Below are 23498 nucleotides of genomic sequence, written 5' to 3' on the forward strand. Positions count from 1 at the left end.
CTTAGCGAAACATATATTATGATTCAGGTTTGACTCATTCAGCTCTCCTGCTCTTTTCCCACGAAGCAGGTCTGTCAAGTGACAATGAGGTTTTTCAAGATTCAAGATTTTTATTCGCCACATACAAAATTATACAGAGCTTATATAACCAGCAGTGAAATGTTTTGCTTGAGACAATAACGAAAACCCACAATTATTTGGGGTTTATTACTTTTAATCAATTCAGCTAGCTACAAAATGTCAACCACTTCACAGACTGACAGGATACAGAGGGAGTTTTAATATGACATGCGTTGAGGACATCAATCTCACAGTTTAACCTATGTGTCATTCAGGTAAGGTATTTATTTGACTTCTTATAATAACTATTCAACATCTTAGTGATTTGGTGTGCATAGCTCTAAGTACAGAAGCAACAAAAAAACAAACAAAACAAACTTTTTTTTTTGTTATGGATTATTAGAGTTTTTTACCAATAACAAACAACACGGGGAAAGTAAACTAACAGGATACATCTTCTTATAAAAGTAAGGTATCTCAGAAATATGCATCTTTGCTTTACATTGCAAATGATTTATTTATTTTTTTCAGAGCATCCAAAACCTATGATACAGTAAACAACCAGTCCCCAGCTTTCAGAACATCGTGTTCTACACCAAACTGCATATTCATTTTAGAAAACAAGTCATTTTTGCAGGACCGCCACACCAGCCTTGTTTCGTTGCCATCACATTTCCTTTAAGTCATTTTTGCATTATTTTACAACAAAGGTCACAGTCTGTAAATATATATCGACTGAAATGGTGGCACTATTGCAAACTTGCAGTAATATGGAACGTTCCACTTTGTCCTAATACTGAGCATGCTTTTGTCAATTTGCTACTGCAATGAAATTTTTTTTTGTCATCTTTTTAAAACAAATTTTATTTATAAGACGCTAAGATCTACCATTTGGCATGCAAAACGCACAATTCACATCACTTGGAATGCAATGTTTTTACGACTACAGCTACAGAATCTAGTTGCACATTGTCTAAACAGTAACTGATCATGGTTGTGATGAAGGATATGAACCAATGGCATTGATTGTAAGTGCTGTTGTATTAATATCATTTGCATTTGTATCATTTTTTTCCCATTCTTCATTGTCAAAATAAGGAGACGATACTGATACTGAAAACGAAAGACAGCTTGTATAGCATTCCTATATAGTTCCTCCAGCAAAAATGTCATAGGCTATATGTATATATACATACATATCCATGTATACAGGCAATAAAGAGAATAAAAACTTCACAAGTGAGCAAGAGCCATCAACTCAGCACTATATACAACCTTTGGAAAGAATGATACAGAGTATAAGAAATCATTTTACGAGGACAATCATTGAAAAAGCTGACAGACGACACATAGGACGACATTTACAATGAGGGCCGGGTGATATGTGCATGTGTGCAAACCTAGAAGGTAAATACCATGATAAGCGCATTGCCTTTGACAAACTGCACGAATGGTAAAAGCAGGCAGACCAGAGGCTTAGCCACTGCCGAGCATCTTTGTGGCCCTCTGGTTGGCTTCATCAATCCTGGTCTTGTTGGAATCAGCCTGAAATAGTTCCAATAGTACTTTATTAGCAATGATGTATTCATTAAAATTAAGCTATTATATACAGTTGTAATAGAGTATGTTATTAATGGTTATAGTTATGTAACTAGACATATATGAAAGCAGAAAATACATAAAATCAAATTCAAATATTAACAAAAACTATAATAGTATATCAACTACATATATAGTTTCATTTTTAAAGTCATCATAAAATCAAAATAGCCATTTAATGAAATGAGCTTTCTTAACATTGGTGCATGTTTGTAATTTGTAAGTTTAGTTATTGGCAATTGTTTATGTGATGGAAGTAAATATGAATATATAAAATATTGTTTCAACATGAAACCAAAACTGCCCGTTCCATTCATTCTTATCATTGGTACATGAGCTCTTTTTAATAAAAATAATAATACATATGTTTATATATAAAAATGTACATAAAATGTATATAAAAGATATGATATAATTAAATAGTAGTATTAATAAAAAGTAATTTAGTCATTTCCAATTACTTATGTTATGGAATTCTAATGGGCTGCAAACAAATTTTCATGTCAACTCAATTTGTTGAACTGACTTTTAAAACAGCACTTTTTATAGGATTTAGGATGGTGTGTTCTATCAGTAGAAAATCCGACAAGTGAATCTGGAGCCAGTCCATACCTTCTCCATGATCCTGTCGATCTGGCGGTTCTGGGTGTCAATCTCATTGCCCATATCAAGGGCCATGTGGCGCAGGTTACCAATGATGCCTCCCACCTGTTCTAAGTTCTCATCCATCTCATTTTCCCTGGCGTCATCTGTTACCCTGCACCCACAAGCACAGCAAAACGTCGATTTAAATCCACAAACGCCAATCATTTTTCAAATCTGACTGGATACACATGGGCTTTCTATACATTTGACCTCTTAAGCCTTTTATTTGTGTGTACACAGTTGTGACGACCAGATTTATTTAACTGTTTACAGTAGCTGCACAATCAGACCTCTATCATATCCAGCTAACCCTCTGGACAAAGCGTCCTGGAATCCGGGGCCTCTCACCTGCGGATGAAGCCTCCGCTGATGGCCATCTGTTCACGCTCATCCACCACGCGGGCGGGCTGGCTTGCAACCACTCCATCCTGGTTGTTTCCCCAGGCCTTGCTGGCTCCGCTCTTCATTCTGCACAGAGTCGGGGGAAGCATGAGTGCTAGGGTAAACAGACACTTCCATATCAGCAGTAGTGTTCACAGATCAACAACAAACATGGATTACCAGGCAAGCATAACAGGGATGGGTCCATTCTCAAGGGGCTTTTGTAATTTGTGATGTTATATCTTGTGGACATATAACATACATATACATATGCTGAGACACATACCTTTCTGAAAATGGGGGATGTACAGTAAATAAAGGTGGACAGCCATTCCCGAACATAGAAAAATGGGACCCTTCTCAAATTATGACAAATAACAAAGAGCACAGGCCTTGGTGACAGACAACACAGAGTAACAGGACTGCCACATTAGTGGAGACAAATGTAAATAACTTCAACTAAAAAAAAAAAAAATTACATAAGAAACTGGAGGAAGAGAACCGCATCCTATCTTGCACTTTCAATGGCCACAGCTCACCTTGTTGTTTCTGACGCTTATATATGAGTTCAAATTAATATTGTTTTATAGGAAAGGCAATGACAGATCAGCACTTCTATAAGATCATTAACCCCGAGCCACAAATGAATAAAACTATCAATCATTGGTAATTATAGCCTCTTTTACAAAGCAATTATGCAAAACATGTGCTTTCTTATCAAATATGACAACAACCTATTATAGATTATTACTATTTATTGTTGTAGACATGGCAGTGGAATATTCTGATCATTCGTAGGCCTGAGGTGAGGTACAGACTAACAGTAATCAAATGCAAGATTGAAAGCAATATTGCAATTGCCACTGCAACAAACTATCTTATTTAATAGTCTGTCAATAGACTGTCACTTCTTTTTCTACACAACTGCAATAGCTGGATCTGGACTATGCATTGCTGCAGTATTTATTTACATATAATGTACATCTCACAATCTCCAATATATTTTATGGAAATCATTTCTGTTGTCTGTACAAAATTGAGTTAATTTGGACTCTTATTGCACTTCTACATTGAAGGCTGCTCTGAATGTTATCTAGTTGTTTTAAAAATGATAATAAAGAACGTGATTCATATGAGAGCTTTGAATTATTCTAATTGTGTCAAGAAAATCATAAAGCTAATTTATAAATTCTAAACACTGAAGATTTTTGCATCATTTTTCATCTGTTGTTCTGGCAGTGGGTTGCTGATATAGATTTTAGTTCTAATATTTCTTGATTCATCTTAAGAGAGATGGCCAAGCCTCCCACTGCAGTATTATTTATAGAGATGGACTAAAGCTACAATTCCCCCGGCTGCCTTCTCACCATTCTCTCTCTAAACAGCATGTTGAGCTTTATCTAATGTGAAAGCGCAGTTAATACTCAAACTGGCAAACAATGCCTAAAATATTGATAGTTAGAACCTAGAATAAATAACTTTCCTTTTTCTTACAACTATTAAATGATCTCCTAAAAATTACTTTTGATTTTAAAATAATTACTTTTTTAACATTCATATTAAAAAAAAATGACTGTAATTTTGTTATATATGTGAACTAAGTTTAATGTGAACCACTGCCTGACCCAAAATTCAACCTCCCTAAGCGCATGGGTATATTTGCGCCTCTGCATCAATCTGGGATTTTATGACAGGCTGTCAACATGAAAAGTAAGAAAAAGAATATCTGCTCTTTATCTTTCTTTGTCTGACCTAGATCTCGTCTGCTCCCCTTGGGGAACCAGCAAACATATTGGCTTTCTCCACTGTACTGCGGCTATAGACTGGACTGCATGTCCTGTTCTTTTCCAAAACTATCCCTGTCAACATGAATGAGACAGGCTTGAAAGTATTAGATCATCTGAATGACTTTCAGTAGGAGTTGTCATCAGCATTGTTACTATGCATCATTATTCTTTAACAAATAAACAGCAATTAACTAGAGATGCATGAGCATGCATTTGGCATTCAGGGACATGCTATTGCAGTCATACAGGTAGCATTGATGGATGTGCATTCAAAGTTAAAAAAAAAAAAAAAACCTAGCAGATGCTGTTATAGGCTATTTTGATCTTGTGTGTGTGAGAGAGTTGCTCTATCATTCTGAGATGATTGACCAAGAAACATATTATGAAGGAAAGAGAAGTGCTTTATAATAATATAATTATGTTTCTATTCCAAATTGTTGACAATTTAAAGTTACAATCATTTAAATGGAGGCTGTCATGGAATAAAAACCTCTATTACAATTTACAAAAAGTTTTGACACAATTAGGAAATTTAGCCTATACATTAAACACAGATAAATTATAAAGCATTTTAAGAGTGTATATATTTAACAAACATTTTAGCAACATGATACTTTTGTTATTATTTTAATGGTTTTCCTGAGGTAATGCAACGTCATCACATGCATGGTGTTTACGTGCTGCTTTATTTTTACACAACAGATGATACATTTCAGTAAGTTTTACTGTCTTTTAATATATAATTTCATGTTCAATTATGCATTTCATCCTATAACTAGTCCTATAATAATTAGCATCGGTTTGTTCTTTCTTAGGCATTCACAGCGATGTCACACCACATTAATGAACTTCAAAACGCCATTTATTAATTAAAATTAGTAATAAAATTGGCATAGCTCAGACTTTATTTTATCAGAACTAACGCAGTCAGACTGTTTGTTTATAATCGTGTTTTTCTGCAAATGACGAGTGCTGCACTTATGTGCTATGTTTAATAATTTAGAGATGAACTGGATAGGAATAATAATTTATCAAATAAATATATAATAATTAAATTATGTTATAATTTACTTTTATTTCAGTTAATTTGTATTGGACTACATTTAGTGACTTACCTCAACTTTGGCACATCCATGCAGTTTTAGTAGTTTGGTTAAGTGTTCATTAATACATTGGTTTTAAAAGAATGGTGGCTTGGGTTATGCAGCATGCCTTATGTTCATACATTTAATTGACAAACTTTCTTAAAGGACCCAGAGCAAAGGCAGTTGGGCTGTTGTACTTCTGTGAGCAAATGCGACCATGCCTCATGCTCATGGTCTGTGCTTAGGATCATGGGTAGTGAACTTGGCAAGCCACCCTGGGCACGCCTGACTATAGGGCTACAGGCCTCTCAGTATGATTTATTTTTAGGCAGGCAGGCAGGCAGGCAGGCAAGCAGCACCTACTTGTTACATGGACAGGAACAAAGACCACAGAATTTTCCTAGATCGTTCAAATTCTTTTCTTTTCTGCATCCTTCATGTCCTTATTGATTTGGTCCATTCCTTCCTCGATGCGTTCCAGTTGCTCTGATTAAACAACAAGTAATTTATCCCCCACAGAACGAGAGCAGGTATCAGGAAAATAAAGGAGGGAGGAAAGAAAGAGGAAAGAGAGGACAAAGAAGAGAAGACAAAACTTCAGACAGTCACTGTGACAAAAGGAAACTCAAAAAAAGGGGGAGAAAAAAAAACGGACGCCACCACATACGTAAGACCCTTCCGCCACATGGTCAGTACCTACTTGTTACACGGACATATGAAAAGGCCACAGCATTTCCCTAAATCTTTTAAATTTTTCTCGGCCTCCTTCATGTCTTGGTTGATATGGTTCATGCCATCTTCAACACGATCGAGTTGTTCTGGTCAGGACAAAGGGATGACAGCAGTGGAATGAATTTTCTGGCTCTTGTTTTACAAGAATATATGAGAAATGAGCACTGCTGAACTGGAATGCGAATTTGTTCAATGCATCTAGAGGGGATGCATGCATTAGAATGAACCTACATATGCAAAACAGAGTTAGGAAAGAGTTACAATAGCAAGACTTCATCCTTTATTTATTTACAGATGCATAATAGCGAACATAAAATCAAAACGGACTCTATTTACTTAATGCTTTTTCTGGTCTCACTGTGAACGATTCATCTTTCCATGTCTTTTTAATCTTTAATTTAAAAAGTAATCACTTTCCTTTTCTGCTGAGGCTGCACCAGTTCCCAAATAATAAAAACTAGGCTTGCCCTATATTTTTCCTCATTACTATCCTTTGTCACTCAAAATACATCACATTTTGGAAGTAAAATGGGTTGAAGATGGGTTGACTTTCACATGTAATACTTGAAATTTCAAGTGGATGAAGTCACAGTGGACACAGGCAGTTCTAGCTTGAAATTTGATCCCGGCCACCAATAGCAGACAGATTCTCCCATAAGCAACCACTGCACGAGAGCGACAGTGTCTTTTTAATTAGACCTTGGGACAGAATAAAACAGTGCCCTAATCTCAATGCTGTGACTCATTTGCTGGAAGCCAACAGCCTCCTTCTCTCTTTGGTTGAGTGGAGGAGGGTGCAGCTTATGGTTTGTTTGTCTCTGTTTGGTTAGGGGATGATATGACTGAGGCGCTGGTGACCTGTGGTGATGCAGTCTGGCGTGTTTGTCGTGCAGACAGGGTGTGTTTGATGTTGTTAAGAGGTTTAGTGAAGGTATCGGTCACAGGGAAGAGAGAGGCAAACTGGGAATGGTTCAGGAGGAAACAAGCCAACCACATCAGTTAATTTTGTTTAATCCCTGGCTTTTAAAGGCACTTTCATTTAGGCAAAGCATATTAACCTAAAGACGTTTCATTTCCTTGTGTCAAAATTCTATAAATTCTCGTTTAAAACAAGAAATTGAACTTTTGACATACCTCATTCCTTGATAACAACCAAGCTTAGTGTCACCTCTGGGCTGAGAGTTTGGTTTAATTGAGGGGATGAAGGATTGTGATTTTATTCCCTTTATGAAAAGACTAATTACTGGCTCACATGCAGGAGCCAATCAGAGGGCTTCTAAGAAGCTATTGCATGACGCAAGCCCAATAATGTCATTTAAAAAAATAAATAAAACTAAGCCAAACAAGGTAACGTGGGGGCAAGCTGTGTAGAGCCTCGTCAATTTGAAATGAGACTGTTAAAGTAGGTACTGTATTAGAATTGTGCCAGGGATTATACAAAAGAGTATTAGTGCAGTTTATGGGAAAGAGTGTCATTTGCCATTACCAGCTAAATCGATCGTTCCTTTACAAGTTGCTGGCCTAAAAAAACTAATGTGAAGGCAACTATATTTTAAACTGAACAGTAAATTTGTTTTAAATGCAAATATTATTTGGACAGTTGCAGTGGCCAGTCCTGTTTCTTTGGTAGTACAGTATAGTAAAAAATATTAAATGAAAGAGGAAACGTGTTAGCAAAAAGGTGAAGGATTTAGAGTTAATTCAGAAACGGCAGAGGAAATCAAAATGACATTGCATAAAATGACTTTAATTGCTTTAGGCATTAATCAGTGGAATCAACTGAAAGCAGAGATAAAGAAAACCAGAGATAAAACTAAAAATCAATTTATAGTTGCTTATTATGATGACAAATCAAGTTTCAAAATACACATTTATTTAAACACATCTTAATTATCTATGAAAAGCTAAGCGTATACAATATTATGCAATTTAATGTGCAAAGAATGAATGGAAATTGTCATCTAAAATACATCCACACTTACCTCCCTGCTCATCCAGCATAACCAAAGTCCTGATACCAGCATCTTTACTCTATGCATCGAGAGCCATGGAGAAGACGCGTGGAAAAGAGGGTGAAACAGATGGAAAACAAAGTGGAGAGTAAAGAAGGACAAAGAAAAAGAGGTGAGATTCGGCACACACAATACAAGGCTCATTCCAGAGGCATTCAGAGAGACTTTGTCAGTTTAGGCTGAACAAATGTTTGAACATTTCTCAACATTTGATTAAATATAATTAATGCTGGAATATAATTATAGTTTTTTTTAACACACACTATAATAGATAAATAATCAATGGATGTTCTTTATAGTTTTATGGAGCCAATCAATGTACATAATGATTTAATAATTATAAAATAATTATTTCTGCCATTATTCTATAATTATTCTAAAGCGCCATTTTACAGAAATAGTGTTTAAAGAATAACGTTAAAGTGTAAAAAAATATCAATAATTCTGACCTCGCGCTCATAGTTTTGTTTAGAATATATCACATCCAGTCGGATGGTTGCATACGGTTTAGCCGCAGAAGTTCAAATATATTAATGCATCCGAAGCTCAAATCGGATGTGAATTTTCCACATGCACGTATGATTGGAACGCAGTTCCCGCACTACTCTCCATTGGAAATTAGTGACTTCCGGTCTATCACTTGTCATTTTTTCAGAGACAGTGGAAAGGTGGCTTTAGGCAATGCAACAAATACAATGTGATCTCATTGAAGGTGTTGCACAGAAAAAGCAACGCAATTTCATTCATCTTATACTGAGGACAGATTTTATACACTATTTGATGTGCCAGTACAGATGTCCTCAGAGATTCCAATTCATATTTTGCAATAGATGTCATCCATGACATGTTTATAGCACCCTGAAAAGGTCTGCGTTATAAATCAGCTCCCACTGTTCTAGTCTTCAATGAGAAACGCAACCAATGTCCATTTTTAATTTGGTCACTGTCATCTAGGAATTCCCTGTCTTCCTGTCCTGTCTACCCCCTTGTCATATTGTATGGACAGGTTGATGGCTAATTTCACTGGTACGTGTGACCAGTACTACTACTACTACTACTATCCTAGATCTCATCCCCCATTTACAAAATGTGACTTTTCCGTGAACCTAATGATCAGCAAGTTAAATTTGCTGTTCTGTTTTTCCTTGAGTTCGGAAAATAACAGGCAGCTGTGACATATTTCAGAAAGTGCAGCTTCAGCGCTTTGAGGGGAAAGGGATATCGATATGGGATAATCGTAAGGCTCAGTAGTGCATAAATCAGCAGGACATGAGCTAGCACCCCCCTCATATTGGATGGGATCAAAATGTGCCCTAAATGGATCCTTGGGGATTAATTTGTTTGTGCCATAAACCGCTGAATTTCCACGCAGCAGTAAATGCCTGGAACAAACTCAATGCTTCTACTGGTATAAATAATGACTGTGATTTACCTCAGTTTAGGCGTAATTCAGGAATACTGCTGATCGTCTATAAGTTAGTCTAACTAAAACATGAAAAGGCTGGTATGGGCTAACATAATTAGATCGACTGTGACAGCGGTGACAAACTAATCTTGATCTATGTGCACACTCCCTCACAATATTTGTTCTGTCTAACAGTCTGTCAGATTCAGAGTCTTCAGGCAACTTTTCTATTTGTCAACTCAGAGTCGACTTATCAGTAATGGACATGGGGAGGAGGTCTTTGCAGAGATATGGGCTGTGATTATATGACCTTGAGAAATGCTGCAGAGACTTTATCACAGTTCTTCCCCTCAGATATGCTCACATCTCGTCTCTTTCTCTCTTTAACACCCTCAACCCATCGAGCCTAGATTAGCCAAGTCCAGCTTGTTCCCAGCTCTATCTGCAGACTAAAGCTCTCAAGACCAACATACGCTGATCTAAGATATTTGCAAAAAAGAAATAATAATAATAATTTACAAAAAAGGACCCCTTGACATCCATGCATTGATCTGTTGACTGATCTATTATTTATTTCATTTTTTTCCAGTTTGACCAAAGATATATATGTATGTGTGTGTGTGTGTGTGTGTGTGTGTGCATATGTACTTTTTTACTTTTATGCTGCATTTGTCTGATAAAAACTGTAATACTGTCAATTATTATAATGGTAAAATAATGGTTTCTATTTTAATATATTTTATAATATAATTTATTCTTGTGATGGCCAAGCTGAATTTTTAGCAGCCATTATTCCAGTCTTCAGTGTCACGTAGTCTTTACTGTCAAATTTGATCAATTTATTGCATCCTTGCTAAATAAAAGTGTTTATTTATAATCATATATTAAACATTTGTGATCAGACAGAAAGAACATTTGCATACAGTGAGAAATAATTTTAATAAAACTATGATAAAATGTCTCTTTACCTCTTCCACGAGCTGCAGCATACGCCGGGTGCTCTCCAGTGACTGTGGGGGGGAGGAAAGATGTTAAAACCAGAATTCATTAGGAACTGACAGAGATAAATACCTCCACAAGCTGAAGTGTGTAGGAGGAGTTTTAACACACACTATAACAGATAAATAATCAATGGATGTTCTTTACAGCACTAACAAACCAAAACATTTAACCCTCTACAAAAAAATGCATTGCTCAATTACTGAACTTTCAAATGCACAATTAAAAAAAAAAATTTTATCCGTCTGAATGAGATAATTATTCACTTCTCCATTCAAACTTTAGATCCCAGGCCATCCACCATTATGACCACCTTCTCTTTCTGTGCCTCACTGATGTCAAATGTCAAAATAAATGCTCCTCAAAAACATTTGGAGTTGAATAATTTCCTTCAACTAAACATTATAAACACCAAACATATTTCAACAGTATGCCATTTAGATAAGTAAATCTACAGCATTTTTCATACAAATACCATGGACTGAGTGTCTGGATATTATGAATTCATATCTCTGTGGATCAGAAGGCCGGAGGACATTTTTGCAGTGTTGGGTGTCCTGTTTGTGTTTTAATATTCTGCTCAGCTGTGAGAATCATTGCGTGGGGTGGCAGTGAGGAGCTCCATCAGACTGCAAACACACAGGCAGCACCCCCAGCTCTTAAACACACACACACACACACACACACACAGAGCAAATGCTGCAGCGTTATGTAATGCAGAGTACAGGTGAAGCCTCGCTACACACACACACACACACACACACACACATTCCATTATGGACTCTCGCAGTTACAGCCCACAGAACAGGCTGTGTACAAATAAATAAATCTGTAGCATAAATTACACCAGTTTATCCAATCTTCAATCAACAGAGCATAAAATAATTGAAATAATTAACTTTTGTTAGCGACCTGGATAATAACAAATTCAATTTAATATCTGCCTCAACTAAACATATGTCTGAGCAAATAAAATAATAAAATATTTATTTTTTTACATTCTTGTTTATGACTATTATGAATAATAATGACAAATAATAAAATATCTAATAATTTTTTCATGGTATTCATACAATTATTAATAACTCAATAAAAATGTCCAATAACAGGAAGTTACAGAAATAAAAGTAGCATTCAGCTGTCAACATGAGGAGAGATGTCACATTCTGTTTGATTTAGTTTTCTATTCCCTATTGTTAGTTTTTACCTATAGTTACTAATAGCCACACACATGTTTCAGATCTATTTGATTATGTTCCCTTTGTATTTAAGCCCTCAGTTTCCCTCTGTGCCTTGCCGGTTATTGCTTTATGTTAGGTGTTGTGCTAAGTTTACTAGCGATCTCCTGTGTTACTTCTGTGTGAAACTTTTGGACCTGCTCCATGTGAAATAAATCAGTTTTTATTAGGCTGCTGTTGTGACTGCTCTTTTAATGAGTCTTCATCTCATGTTAGTGTACATGATCTTCAAACTTTTTTTCAAAAATACTGTGCATTTCTTTCTTGTTGAATGCATCTTTAAACATCTTTGAAATTTACATTACTGTAAAATACGTACATATATTCCTCATTATCACTTGGTTTGGTGGTCAGAAACACATCAGTGCTGCACAAAGCTCCATTTTGGTTCCTTAGTTGGCACTGCATTTCTTTTGAGTCTTTTTTTTACAATCAGTTCAAGTTTGAAGGTTGTTGTTCATGGCAGTGTAGCATAAAGAGAGGAAGTGAATGACCTCACCTCATCGCCCAGCTGGTCTGCACGTTGCTGCATGTCTGAGAGCTCATTGCGCATATCCGCATCGTCTGCCATGGCTGTTGGGTGTGTTGGGTGGAGCTGGTCTCCAACTGGGAAGAGTGGGTCTTATTGGAAGTCTGGGGGAAGCTGAAAGAATTGGACATAGACACAAAAAAGGAAAACATTAACCATGGAGCTCACTTCCATAGTGAAATGTGTCCTCCAGTTTTAAGAATTAACAAAAACAATATATCCACACAAAACCAATACTCTGTCTTCCTCAGAGAAACTGCCACAGATGTTAAATTCATTAGAAGTTATACAGTTAATAAAGTCACTTCACACAGGCTAATGTCATGAAATGGACAGTAGGACATTGTCTGCTTTTAAGGAGCCCATAGCCTATTCTCGTATGCTCTTTCTAATAGTGCCAGAGTTGGTGGCTGCTGTGTTTAGCTGATTAAATTCTTCCCTGAGGTACTGGGTGTACCAGGAGAAATTTGTCCCTGCACTGTCATGGAAACTGTGAGCTTGACAGATATATTCCTGAAAAGACTGGCCTGACAGCTAGTAAGATATCCCAAGGGGTCTAGAGAGAACAGCTTACTGAGTAATTGGGAATGTGTGTTAAACTGCACAAGCATGTGAGCAATTATGCCATCCTTATTCAAAGTTAAAAGTTAAAAAAGATTTTACAAAACCCTCCTGCTCATACACAAGACCAGACATTGTCTGTAATAAATAAATACATTTTGTCTTAAAATTTGTTCTTAACTCATGTTTTAAGCAGAAACATCACTAAATTCTGTTTCAGAAAAAAAACATTCATTTGCATATTCATTTTGATCATGTAAGATAACACTCAAGCAAAATATGGCCAGGTTTGATCCATTTTACTGGTAGTCCACTGTATGAAGAATTTTTGGGTATAATCTGTCACAATTTACTTTATTTTGCTATTCTCACTTACATAAATTAATTATAGTTTATAAAAAATAGAAAAATGTATATCTGCTGTCTGACTAATTTTTGGTTTGACTGTATATCTTAATTTATCATGTTTAATATTTTTTGACCAAATTTCCAACTCAACTATCAACACTATTGGTGAATTATCCAATGAATTCCAAGCAGGTATTAAAGAGCGATACTTGTACTGTAATTGCATAATTGTACTCAAGCAATTAAACTGAACACGCCTGCCTGACCTTTTACAGTGAAATACTCCAGAGACTCTAAAGGCTGCAATATTACACTTCCATCTCCACCAGTGAAATGAATGTCATCTTCTGCTTTGAATAAAGATCAGGGAGCACCAATCTAAAACTGATTGACCCATCATCCAGGCTGTGTACTCGTGCAGGCTCTCTCAGGGTTATAGAAACATGTTTGTGATGAATTTGCGGTTTGTTACTGCATGCCGTGGTGCTCTAGCTGGTGCCAGTGAAACACGCTAATATAAAAATCTCTTTCGCATGTCCTCGCTCAACCTCTGATGAATGATCTTATTCAGATTCTGATGAGTGCAAAAAAATGTCAGGTCAGTGAATGTCATAATGAATTCTTTGTGGCAGTATTCTTGAAATAACCTAAAGCTGAGCACAGTTTGAGAGACTGGCCAGAGAAGAAATAATGGGCCAGTACAAATCGGTGCCTTGCTGTCTCTTTTTTTCATGTGGAAAAGCAAAACAATGTTGGAAAACTGTCTTAACTAGATCAATGAAACCTCATGTTTTCTGCTAATTTACGTACTTTCTTTGGTTACTTCCAAGCTGTTCCTTACTGCTGGAAACAATCTTTTAATTTACGTCCTCCTCCATATCTTTCGTCTTCTTATTTTTTTAACTGAGCAAACATAATGTTACTTGTTACATTATGAATATGAATGTATAAAAAGCTAACATCAGTGTAGGTCGGAGAACTTAAGAGAAGTGAACGGATGGAGCCCTCAATTATTGAATTGTTAGCAGATGCTCTCTAAACAGAAAGGTCAAAAGGTTAGGGTTTATTATTATTTGTATTATCAGCTTATATTTTGCACTTCTCTTCTGCTTTCAGGTTTAAATGATTTGTAGCTGTTGCTTATATGCCAGGATTATTAATAATGCATTAGGTAGCGGTAACTATTTCTGTCATTTTTTTCCAGTGCACTAACAGTCATTAAATAAAGAAGAAAAACAATGCAAATCTAAAAATGCTCTCATTTCTGCTTATTTGATGATTATTTCTGCTTGTTAAATTATGGCAGGTGAGAACAATATGAAACATGTATATTAACTAAAATCAACAAGGGGTTAACAAGAAAATGAATACTGGTAAACTATAAAAAAAAGATGTGAATAAAGTGGGGTAAAATATTAATGTATTTATATACTTTATGATGTCTAGCCATTAAAATAATCATTGGGAGAGACAATAAAGATGTAGCAGAAAATGTAAGATCAAACAGTAATTGGACTCAATTAATTTCCTCCTGTTAAAGACTTCTGGAACAAAAGTTTTACAATACTGAATAAAAGCAGTAAACATAAGCTACTAAAGCTATTACTTGAACATTAGGTTATTGTGTTATACTGGAAATTGTATGTAGCTGTATGTTTGTTTACCGAGACAATGAGAAGCCCTATGGTTCAAACACATGTTCTTTTTAGAATAGCTGTGTGTGTGCGTATTTGCGCGCGTATGTGTGTGTGTGTGTGTTCACTCATCCTCCGTCTCTGAGCTGGCTGCCATTTTGTTTCCTCTCTTCAAACATGCAGCCTCTCCCTTTACTGCAGCACACAAAAACTGTCGTCCTCCAAAACTTCAAGCTTAAATACTACATCACTAACCACTCTCAGTTGTTGCTCTCGCTTTTTTTTCTAATATGCTTCGCTAAACACTAACTTCACCTACCTTATATCCCCTGAAATGGAATGAACTTATCATGCCTGACCTCTAAATCTCTGAGTCAGGCGAAACAGATGTGTTTTACGAGATTACCTTTGAAATCGGGTTATGGTATTTCCCCTCTACAGTGTTATGTGTGCTGCAACAGATTGACTCTTGTAGAGCGAGATATCAAGCTTGACATTACCATCAAACCATATCCCACAATATGGGATATGGTTATATATATATATATATATATATATATATATATATATATATATATATATATATATATATATATATATATATATATATATATATATATATGTTTTTTTTTTTGTTTTTTTTTTTTACAGTTTACAATAAATGAACAAATGTAAACTGCAGCAGGTGATGCATTATTTGGGGAGGTCCCTAAATTCATTAATGCTTCTATTTGTCTCCAGCCATGCTTTGTCCTTGATTGAAAACCATGAAGTAACAGATGAAGTCGAACACCTGTAAACTATAGCAATGGCTTACTATTCACAAGGCAATACAACCAGATGAGAACAGGCCTGAGCGCCACCACCCCCTCCTCTCATGACAAGTGATTAATAACATCAGTCCCCTTCCTCCTCCTGAGTGGAGGATTGTGTGGAGTGATCCCAGAGCTGTTAACACGTCTCATAATCTCTTACTGTTCACACTCCTTGTACAAATCATGTGTATAATATATAGAAATAGAAAAGTATAATACAAGGAGTTAGTCTTCCCCATGGTTTCCTTCTTATCTACACTGAAAAATATTTATTATTTTGTATAATCCTTAAAATGAAATAAATGTAAGATATTTTAAGATATAAAAAGATATCAAGATTCTGCTTTGGAACAGTACATATATTGTGCAATTAAAAAAAAATAATAATAATAAATTAAATGGCTATTTACTGCATTGAATATTCAGTAAAAATAAATATTTACTGATATTTCAAAATTGATATTTACTGTTCATTTAAGTCTACTTTGGGAACAATAAGCATAGAAAGTGCTACAAAAATGAACCCAACACATAACAATAATAATAATAATATATATATTTACAGCAGGAGCAACTAAAGGTAAATTTAAAAAAATACATATATTTATAATAAAAATGCCACAAAAGCATTATTAAAACTAAAAAGAAAATCTACAAGAAGAGACCATGTACGCTCTAACAGAAAATCATTAGGCTTGAGATCTGTGACGGTCATTAGTACTGATCTAAATGATTCATTATATTGTGCATGTGGCAGCATACTGAGTATTCTTTCTAGTAGATTCTGCACTACGCACTCATGTTGCTGCTCCATAAACTACAATGACTGCAGCAGCCTTAGAACCTCATCTATATCCCCCTTTTACACTGGGTTGAAGGGTCTTGTGATTTAGTTGGGATCTAACAGCCAGTGGAATTGATTTGACAGAGTCCATTTCACAAGACCATTTGTGTTCAGCTCTGCAACAACGGCATCAGGTCCTACTGCAGAGAGCCCTCTCTCCTCGCTGCCTGTAAACCTCAGAGTCACATTCCCTCTCATGGGGAAGCCCCAGGATGGATTTATGAACAACACGGCCATTAAAGCAGACACTGTTCCCCACCCGACACCCTGTTCCCTTTTGCCTTCCCATCTGGCTCCAAGGTTCTTGGCGATGTGATGAAGTGATGAGTTTGACAGGGCAAGGATTGGAGGGCTGGCTATGCAGTCTGTTTGAGTGTGACCTTCCCATTTTTATTGTGACTTCATAGAAATAATGATCAGAGAGCGGCAGAGGAATAAGGTGCCGTGAAAGTGGGTGCAGCTATTGTTTTTTATTTTCTATAGAAAAATGTCCACTAAAAACAACATTTAAACGTCATCCCACCTGCAGAAGATCTGTTTTTAACTGCCACTGCCATTTCATTACAATATCGTTTCTTTTGATGGGACGTCCTAAAATTCTTTTATTGCATTTACATAATATGCCCCTTCAACAATAGACACAGCAGACAATTGCATCAAGACGAATTGGGTGCCAACAAAAGTAATTTATATGAAAATCTCATTACTGGGTGGTTGTGAGATTTGTTGTTTTGACCAGACAGGAGGGCTGGGAGGTATGAAGAAAGTACTAAAAAATTACACCTGAATGATAGCATCAGCAGGAGTTAAATATTTGGGGAGAAATAAACAATAGACATTAAAAAGCAATTAGGAAGCCCAGGATCCAGGAAGCAGCCAAAAGCATTTGCTCAACAAAACATGGCTAACAGATTTATTTCTTATTTCCTAGAGGTGCATTTAGCTAAAGTAATAAAACTGTATTAAATAAACAATTAATTCAATTATGCGTTTTTCAGATTTCTTTCTGAAAGCACCAGTATCAGATTGATTATGATTCAATCTATTTATTTTATAGATCTCCACATCCTTGAACATAAATGTTAAGATAACGATCATATCACACATTTACACAATCTAATTTATTTTTGTTAACCTCATTAGTAAATTATGTTTTTCATTTAAGCATAATTTTGTAATACATATCCTCAAAGTAAATTCATAAATTCCAACGGGGAACAAAATTTAACTGTGATATATTTGACAAGTCTTAATATGCCATGCACGTTTGCATCTCAGTAATTATATTATTTAAAATCCAATGCTACGTGTACTGTGTTAACTAACTGAGACTTGTTATAGCACTTATATATCATTGCTCTTTTTGTTGTTTTTGATTGCTTCCACTGTTCTCATCTGTAAGTCGCTTTGGATAAAAGCGTCTGCTAAATGAATAAATGTAAATGTAAGTGAATGTATCATGGTTTAAGGATTTGTAAGTATTTTATAATGCTGGTTTTGCAGGGCACTGTTAATTTTAAATCTTTCTTTGGAACATAATGATAGCATACTGAGAAGTACCTAAAATTGGAGCATAATGAAAAGTGCTAAAATAAAATAACAAATAGTAATAATACACTTAAAAATAATAATTATAAAATTGATATTTACTGCAGGATAGTCTAATTTTGCATTCTTTTGGAATATGTATAAGGAATATGTATAATCGGGGAGGTATGAAGAAAGTACTAAAAAATTACACCTGAATGATAGCATCAGCAGGAGTTAAATATTTGGGGAGAAATAAACAATAGACATTAAAAAGCAATTAGGAAGCCCAGGATCCAGGAAGCAGCCAAAAGCATTTGCTCAACAGAAACATGGCTAACAGATTTATTTTCTTATTTCCTAGAGGTGCATTTAGCTAAAGTAAATAAAACTGTATTAAATAAACAATTAAATTCAATTATGCGTTTTCAGATTTCTTCTGAAAGCACCAGTATCAGATTGATTATGATTCAATCTATTTATTTTATAGATCTCCACATCCTTGAACATAAATGTAAGATAACGATCATATTCACACATTTACACTAATCTAATTATTTTTGTAACCTCATTAGTAAATTATGTTTCTTCTTTAAGCATAAATTTTGTAATACATATCCTCAAAGTAAATTCATAAAATTCCAACGGGGAACAAAATTTAACTGTGATATATTTGACAAGTCTTAATATGCCATGCACGTTTGCATCTCAAGTAATTATATTATTTAAAATCCAATGCTACGTGTACTGTGTTAACCTAACTGAGACTTGTTATAGCACTTATATATCATTGCTCTTTTTGTTGTTTTTGATTGCTTCCACTGTTCTCATCTGTAAGTCGCTTTGGATAAAAGCGTCTGCTAAATGAATAAATGTAAATGTAAGTGAATGTATCATGGTTTAAGGATTTGTAAGTATTTTATAATGCTGGTTTTGCAGGGCACTGTTAATTTTAAATCTTCTTTGGAACATAATGAATAGCATACTGAGAAGTACCTAAATTGGAGCATAATGAAAAGTGCTAAAATAAAATAACAAATAGTAATAATACACTTAAAAAATAATAATTATAAATTGATATTTACTGCAGGATAGTCTAATTTTGCATTCTTTTGGAATATGTATAATCGCGAATGCCACAAAATATCTTATACAGAGTGCTTCATTACATTTAGCTCAGCTAGATTCATATAAACAGTAGACAATAAAAAGGGCTTTTTTCTGAATGATGATCAGTGATGGACAAGCAAAGAGAGAAAATACAAGCGTTAATACTTTAACTATAACAAGTTTGTCTTTCTCCATCATACTTAAATGAGCCAGTGTGTATTATCAAATTACTGTTTGGCATCTCAAGCATGGGTCAACAGTCAAATAATCCTGAAATCATCCTAATACTGAATTTTCAAGCAGTGTTTACTATAGCATGCTACTTAATACTGAAATGTGATTCCACTTGAATGGAATCAAACTACCTATAATCTTTGCATGTAAACTGAGAAAGAATGAATCACCTGCATGATCTCATCTGTCTGTGCCTTTATATACTCTATATATCTTATATATGCGTCACACTGTAGAAAACTCATTACCTAGACTCACATTACTCCAAAAGAGCTAGTTCTAAAATGGCTTCAGACCGCAGCTATGATGAACAGAACAGATGCCATAACATTTGTCCAAATTGCTCACACTAACAGCTTGCAAAAGCAGCCAAATGCATAAAATGAAATTTCCCAAGTCCATCTGATAAGGCACAAACATTAAGATGCCTACCAAAGACAAATGGCACAGGTAAGAAAAGTCATTTTGATCATGCAAAACGTATTATTGTTTTAATCCAGACATATTTGAAACGATTGCATGACCCATGATGGCATACTATTTCCACATCATAACAACCACAAATATAAAGGCTTATATGAGCATGTTCATACACAAGATGTCAAATGCAGTACACACTGCATTGCTAGATTCTTTCAGTATTATGTGGCAAGTTTAAAGTACAGTAAGTTACATCAGATAGCTCTTAATCGTTTGCTCAATCGCACTTTTATTCAGTAAGTTTAAGACTGCACTTTTTAACCACTGTGACCTCTTGAAAATTGTGTTCACAGAGAGAGGACAGCGTCAGTCCTTATGCTGATTTATGATGCTTCTCTTTCCGCCCTCAGAAACCTCCAGCATTATTGATATTTGCAGATGGTGGAGGGGAAACCCACATGTGTGGGCAGAGTTTACAGGCTGAGATGTTTGCCATGAGGGGCTTCTTTCTGCAGTCATTATGCATCATACATCGGGGTATCTTGTCTTTTCTCCTCTCATCCTCTTCTGATGTCCCTTATCTGCCTACTTTTCTTCTCTATATTAACCCCCCCCCCACCCCCTTTCCCATTGCTCTTCTTTTCATCCATAGCTTTCTTTGGTCTTTTATGCACTCTTGACGCATTTGTCCCTATTTTCATTCTGTGATTGTTCAACCAAGTGCACTTGTGCGGGACTGTCGCAGAGATATCTGGTAGTCATTTTGTACTTCAGCCCATGTTATTGTTTGCTAGATTCTGTTCAGTGGCCCCCCAAGACCAGCTGCTCTTTTTAATTTGGGGAATTGCAAATCAGTTCTAATTTTTTACCCAGCTGTTGCTTTAATCTAAAACAATTTGTGTTAAAGGGTGATATGTAATTAGGAATATGAAATCAAGGACTGTAGGGTGATAGTTATACATGTTATTGACAATAACATTGGCAATTTCCATAATAGGCTACTGGTGAAGCTTTGTTTTGTTTTTCTTTTTTTCTTTCACAACATTTCCTTGATAGAGTGATAAATTAAGACATTGGAGCGACCATAATAAAGCACTTTGCTGTCTTGTTGTCAAGATTTGATGAAACAATTGCCAGATGTCATATTAATTGGTTTGGAGGATTTAAGTGAATCACTTCTGACTGAGCTCAGCCATTTATTAAAACATGAATCTGAAAACATGTGCAATTCAGACAATTATAGGTTGTAAACTTCAACCTATAATTTGCATTTGCTTTTTTTTCGTCGATTAATCAAGATTCAAGAATCATGAATCGCTGTCTGGTATCGCGTGAGTCACCACTTATTCGGGGAACATCCCTGCAGCCCTGGCTGCGCTCTGCAGTCAAGTCATGATAAGCCGCATTAAACCATCAGAATCAACAACAACAGAAGCGTGCCAACCTGTCTCTCACAACCGCCGCAAGATAAATTTAGTCCGGAACGAGCGAAACCCAATGCTCCGCTCATTGTAGTAAAGTATCATTTTATGATGCTCGTAGATGCGTCAGTAACAGCATGCGCATTTACTAAAAGAAGGATGACCAAAATAGTCGTGAGGAGAAACAACACCGTGGCGTAAGAGCATTTGCAGGTGCAAAATGAAAGCACGTGACAGAAAAAATTAGCTCTTTTTGCAGTATCCTTACATGCCCATGACACAATGCACTGTGTTGAATCAACACAATAACACGCGACACGTCTGACGCTTATGAGTTCTTTTGTGACTCATAAATCAGTCTGACATATTTCTCAACAGTATGTTATAACTTTCGTTATGTATGACATTGCAATTAATCAAAAGAAATGTTTCTGTGTTAGGAGTTAAGTCTCTTGAGACTTTAGTGTAGTTACTGACAGGTTGTTTATACGACAACGTGTAGCTTTACATTATGAGTTCAGTTGCAATCAGGGATATATATATATATATATATATATATATATATATTATATATATATATATATATATATATATATGCGTGAATGAATGAAGGTAATATGTTACAATATTTTTTGTTGTTGTTTGAATAGTTAAGGCTACTTATTGTAATTGCATTACGCCGCCCCCAAAAAGTCTGTAAAAGTCTGAAATGATCATATTATTTGGCAACAGACGTCAACACACGTGTTTTATTTTTATTTATTTTATATATATATCTTCCTCAAAAGTATTAAAAGAATCGTTCAAGGAACCTTGCAATTATTTTATGACTTCCATTCCTAGCTATACGTGAGCCCAAAGAATCATTGTCAGTGAGGGTATCCCAGCATCCGCCCCACTCGTCTTTGATCAAGCCCCCGCCCATCGTCTAGCACCAGGAAGACACGCACTGATAATTACCGCTGCATCACACACATACGGCAAGGTTGAGGTGATTTGGTCTGAATAAACATCTGTAGACACTGAATAGATCGGTTTCATTAAAGAAGTTTGACCACTGTATCATCCCTTCTGACTCTCCCCACACTGTTTCTCTGCAACACGTACATTAATTCTCGACCACTCTGTCGCAGTTTGCCATATTGACCTCCTCCACTGTCAATCGCCAATCACTTTCGTTAAATCCTCACCCGATGCCATCAAAACTATATATATATTCAGCGACGAAAAATGAATTTTGCAGACAAAGCAGCAAGAGCCGATCTGGTTATTAAATGCTGCTGAAAAAATAAAACATCGAGGCGTTAGATTGACTGTCATTTCAGTGATCAATGGCCTGATGCTGTAACGTCAACAGAGTCTTTTATAAAAACCTATCTGCGTCTCTTAAACATATGGTAAAATCAATCATTATTTGGATGGTGCCTCTGTGCAAAACTTTGCCAGACGTATAATGGTAATTCAGCTGCAGGGACTGGATGTGAATTCAGGACAGAAACGCAGTGGAGCAAACGCAGTCTCTGTCCAGGGTGCTGAAACGCAGAAACCGCCCACATCGTGCCGCATCCAACACACGATTCAAATGCGTATTAATCACACAAAATTGTCCCAACAATCTGACATTCTACAAACATTGGATCAATCCTAAATTCAAACGGAAACGCTAAATAAAAGGTTACGGAAAAAAAAAAAAAAAAAACATACACTGGTGCTATTGCCTGCGCTGCGACTTCAAGTCAACCACTTTTTGGCCAGACAAATTTAAAAGAAAGACGAAAAATCAATCGCATCAAATCCTTTTCCTCATCTCCTTCTTTAAATAAAGCTTACCTGATCCTGTAGACAGTAGACGACAGTCAGTAATGAAATATCAGTCGGCGAATTTCAACAGCGAACTACCATCAACCCTCTTCTGTTAGGAACTGAGTTGCTGCAACGGCAATGCGCGTGTTCTTCTTCAATGGAGCGCTGCTCTGCCCTCGACAAAGATGGCGTCCACTTCGACGTCAGCGACGTTTAATAGAATTCTGTTGGGAAGGAGAGGCCCAAATAAAATTTAGCACCTGTCTTGAAACATTTTTCGGCAGTAGCATGGGAATGTTGAGTTGACAA

General features: G+C 35.9%; 1 pseudogene; it reads right to left on the reverse strand.

The window, feature by feature from the left end:
- Window positions 1–196: 196 nt before the first annotated feature.
- On the reverse strand, window positions 197–23381 carry LOC113062880 (synaptosomal-associated protein 25-A-like; annotated as a pseudogene).
- Between the last annotated feature and the right edge of the window lie 117 nt (window positions 23382–23498).

Source organism: Carassius auratus, chromosome 45 (genome assembly GCF_003368295.1).
Source record: "Carassius auratus strain Wakin chromosome 45, ASM336829v1, whole genome shotgun sequence".
Classification (NCBI taxonomy): Eukaryota; Metazoa; Chordata; class Actinopteri; order Cypriniformes; family Cyprinidae; genus Carassius; species Carassius auratus.